General features: G+C 38.2%; 1 pseudogene; it reads right to left on the bottom strand.

Annotated features, from left to right (window-relative positions):
• Positions 1–2271: 2271 nt before the first annotated feature.
• Positions 2272–4304, bottom strand: LOC140613221 (olfactory receptor 5B2-like; annotated as a pseudogene).
• Positions 4305–5046: the final 742 nt, after the last annotated feature.

Raw genomic sequence — 5046 nt, forward strand, 5'->3', positions numbered from 1 at the left:
TGGGCTCTTTGGAGAAAGAGTTGATTACTGGGTTGGGACAGGAATAGTACAAGAGGAGCCCAGAGTGTCTTGTGGTTCCAGGAAGGAAGGAGGAGCTCAGAAAACAAGAGGGTTGGGTGTATCAAAAGGAAACGAGCAGAATGGAAAGTGCTCCCAGTGGCCCAAGATGGAAGAATTTGAACAACAAAGGAAATATTGTAGGACTGCATTGTACCCCAAGGTACAAAACAGATGTATGTGAGTCTGTGCTGATATAAGTAAGAAACGAAGTCAGTAAATAAATGGGTCCTTCTTGTAGAAAAATCCTAAATAATATGTTTAGCCTTTCCTTAGGAGGTGGAGTATAGTGCCTTCCACCATGAGTGTGGCCTGAACTTAGTGACTTGTTTCTAGAGTGTATACAGCTTTCAGGCGGGAGAAAACAGCATTATACTGAAGCACCTGGCAAACATATCTGGTTTAGGTGATTAAGGTTAAGATCTCCAGTGACAGGTCAGGTTGGTAATACGTGTTCCCTGATGGGACATGATAAGGACAGCATTTCTCACTCTCTCTCAATATCTAAACCTCTGTGTAACCATCACCAAAAAAATCAGACAAACCTAAATGGAAAGACCTTCTATAAAGCACCTGAGCAGTACTCCTCAAACCTATTAAGGTGGTGAAAACCCAGGAACAACTGAGACACTGTCACAGATACAAGGAGACTAAGGGAACAGGACAATATATGCAGGGTTGGATCCTGGATGGGATCCTGTAAGAGTAAAATGACATTAGTTGATAAATAACAAATGAATTATTGAAGTTTAGATAATAGTAATATACCAACGCTGGTTTCTTAGTTTCGACTAAAGTAAGGTGCTAACACTAGGGGAAGCTGGGTGAAAGGTATGTAGACTTGTCTATAATATATCAGCAAATATTTTGATTATCTAAAATTGTTTTCAAATTTAAAGATATATTTAAAGCAATTATTTAAAAAAACAGTTCTAGGAGAGAAACCATTTTCACAGACCTCAGAGCAGATATTTGTGTTGCATCACACAGACCCCACCAATGTCAGTATGACCCTCTTAGGACATTCAAGCACATGTTTGCAAGTCTTGAGAAGTTGAATGTTTCTAGAATTATAGAGATTGAAAAGGAACATGGATGCAAACTCCTTTGGGTAGCTTTATTATGAAATTGAGCTCACCTAAAAGTCCAATAAAATACACAATGATTATATATTATTAGTACATTGAGGTAGGTTATGTTTATTATTGTTTTGTCGTGATTAGTTTTAGTTTAGTTTAGTTTTGTTTTGTAGAGAGGAAGAGACAGAGAGAGAGTGAGGGCATAGTGGGGGAAAGGCAGAAGGAGAGAGAGAATCTCAAACAGGCTCCATGCCCAGCCTAGAGCCCAAAGCAGGGTTCAATCTCACAACCCTGATATCATGAGCTGAGCCAAATTCATGAAATGGAAATTTAACTGAGTGTCTAGGACACTTAACCTGAGACATCCAGGTGACCCTGTCATGCTTACATTTTCTATGAATGTTTAGAGTCATTGGAGTTGATTGAATAATCATAATTTATGAAGGAATTTTGCAAATTGAAGAAGGAAACTTTTGCAGGCTCATATTTTGTATTATTGCAATTTACTAAATAAAATGTATTTCCTGTGTTATTTTTCATTTAATGGACAAACAACTAATAAACGGGTAAATAGAAATAGTTGAGGAATGATCAGAACTATGAAGAGTAAAGCAGGTTGGGAACAGTGTCCATGGGGGCTGGGGTGACTCTGATATTTTAGCATTTAAGCAAAGACCTGAGGGAAATGGGGGAGCTTTCTGAGCATTGGCAGCAGCAAGTACAAAGACCCTGCAGGAGTGATCTTGGATTGTCCAGGAACAGCAGGGAACTCAATATGAGTGACATGGAGGGAGCAAGCAGGAAAGCAACAGGAGGTGACGTAGCTCATCTGAAACCAAACTGTCCCTGCATGAGGGGCAGTAGCTACTTCCAGAGACAAAAACAGGTAATATTATCATACCTACTGCATTTAGCTTACAAAGTTAGAGTTGGTAGTCTTATACAGAATAATTGAAAAATGTCATTGTTATCAATTGATCTTGTTTTTTGGTACTCTAGCCTTCTTGTTTTTGCAAATCTTCTGAGATAATACTTTTTGTAGCAGGCAGTACTGAAGATAGAAAAATTAATTCCTTTGAAATATTATACTTTTGTAACTTTCAATAAATGTGCCCCCCAAAGCATATATCTTTATTTAAAAAATTATGTATTTTTTTCTTCATTTTGGTCTCTTGAAATAGTTCTTCAGCTAGAGAAAAAAATAATGTCAGATATAAATTTATATTCTGATACCTCAATTGATTATTTAAACTTTTTTTTTAGAAGCTAGGCAGACTGCATCCAACTCCCCACTGCTGTGTGTATGTGCACATATGGGATTCTTGCATATGCTGCTATTCATGAGTTTGTGTATGCCATGGTTTACATGAAAGCTTCCATTGTCATATAGTAGAGTACATATAATATATATAATTAATAAGGTTATTGGAAGCAGTGCCCCAAAATTCTTAAGGTCCCCCTTGGCCGTCCTTTTTCAAATGTCACATATGTGTGATACTATTTTCTTTTTTAGATGATAGACTTTGGAATAATTAATGGTATCACCTCAGCAATTTAAGTACAGTGTGTGCATTAAAATGTCACATGCTTCAGTCATTTGTGGAATTTAAGAAAAAAGTCAAATGATCAAAGAAAACAAGTGACAAACAGAAAACAGACTTTTAAATACAGAGAACTGGTGGTTGCCACTGGTGAGGTGGGATGGGTGAAAGGGATAAAGAGTATTAGGAGGTCAAACTTCCAGTTACAAAATAAATAAGTCATGGAGATGAAAAGTATAGCATAGGGAGTATAGTCAATAAGATGGTAATAATGGTGTTTGGTGACATATGGTGGCTATAATTATTGTGGTGAGCACCGAGTAGTGTATAGAATTGTTGGATCATTATGTTGTACACCTGAACTAATATAACATTATATGTTAATTATACTTTCATTAAGAAAAATGCGAGTCATTGCCTGCAGAAGATCTGAGAGGAATGTAACTAGGTCACTGTGGATCCTACAACTTTAAGAGGTAAAACCTAGAGACAACTTTGCCTTCTCAATTCCCTTCTTTTTTTTTTTTTTTTTTTTTTTTATTTTTTTATTTTTTTAATTTTTTTTTTTTATTTATTCATGATAATCACAGAGAGAGAGACAGAGGCAGAGACACAGGCAGAGGGAGAAGCAGGCTCCATGCACCGGGAGCCCGATGTGGGACTCGATCCCGGGTCTCCAGGATCGCGCCCTGGGCCAAAGGCAGGCGCCAAACCGCTGCGCCACCCAGGGATCCCTCAATTCCCTTCTTGAGTGCATTTTCACCTCCTTGTTCCTTAGGCTATGTACCAGGGTGTTCAGCATCAGGATGAGCATGGTGTAGAACATTGATGCCATTTTCTATGAGTCTATGGAATGCTGGAGCTGGGCTATAAGTACATGAAAATGACTGTCCCATAGAAGATGGACACTACAGTGATGTGGGAAGTGCAGGTAGACAATGTCTTCCGATATCTTTCAGCTGAAGGCATCTTCAGGATAGTGGTAAATATGAACAGATAGGAAACTCCATAATGAGGAGAGCAAAAATAATATTGAAACTAGTGACAACAACAAAAACCAGCTCATTGACATGTCTATCAGAATAAGGGAGAGCTGTGACTGCTGGAACATCACAGAAAAAGTGGTGGACTAGATTGGACATGCAGAAAAGGAGACTGACCATGTCCTGAATGTGAATGGGGGCATTTAGGAAACCAAAAAAGTAGGAATGTATGGCAACATGTGCACACACACTGGCAGTCATTATGGTGGTGTAATGTAGGAGTTTACACACAGCTGTGTGGCAGTCATAGACCAAAAGTAGATTTTTCCACAGTGACAAGGGCTACAAAAAAGAACATCTGAGCAGGACATGAATTGTAGGAGATGACCTTGTCTCCTTTAAGTAATCCAGCCATGACCTTGGGAGTGACAGCTGTAGAGTAACCAAAGTCCACCAGAGACAGGTTACTGAGGAAAAAGTACATGACAGCATGGAGACGGGAGTCCAAGAGAATCAGCACCATCATTCCCAACCACATTGATGAGGTAAACAAGGGTGAACATGACAGAGAGGGGAATATGCAACTCTGAGACATTGGTTAGTCCCAGCAGGATTAACTGTGTCACTTCTGTGTTGTTTTCCATAAGTGTTGTTGGGAATCACACAGAAAGCCCTGTAGCAATGAGAAATAAAGGAACAGAGTCAAAAACAAAAAGGCAATTTAAGCCCAATTGAAATAGATACCTGGAGAGAGAGAGAAAGAGGAATAGGAAGATGAAGAAGAAGAAGAAGAAGAAGAAGAAGAAGAAGAAGAAGAAGAAGAAGAAGAAGAAGAAGAAAGAGGAAGAAAGAGGAAGAAGAAGGAGGAAGATGTAGGAGGAAGAAGAAGGAGGAAGAAGATGGAGGAGGAGGAGGAAGAGAAGAAGAAAGAGGATAGATGTGCATTTTGTCATTATAGCAGTGATTCTTCAAAATTACTTAAGTGTCTAATATGAGCTAGACAACAAAATTTAACGCAAGAATTATCTATATAGTTACACATTGCTGAAACTAAAGGATCTTTGTGGATTATCTCCCATCTTCTAAATTTTGTAAATTTGTAAACTGAGATGTGGAAAAAGGAATGTCTTGATCAAGATGGCAGGTCTGGAATCAAATATATCAGTCATTTCAGTAACATGAGCTTGTAAATATTGACACTTCTGTGTTGCTCATGTGCCAGGAATTGCTCTAGACACTAAGTGTGTATTCATTTATTTTTCTCAATGACCTCACAATACTGACTAGTAATTACCTTCATTTAAGTTATGAAGCACAGAAGCTGAAAAATATATCTAATTTATAAGAATGATTACTGCCAAGGCTAAGTTTTATACCCAAAGATTG

Source organism: Canis lupus, chromosome 21 (assembly GCF_048164855.1).
Source record: "Canis lupus baileyi chromosome 21, mCanLup2.hap1, whole genome shotgun sequence".
Taxonomy (NCBI): domain Eukaryota; kingdom Metazoa; phylum Chordata; class Mammalia; order Carnivora; family Canidae; genus Canis; species Canis lupus.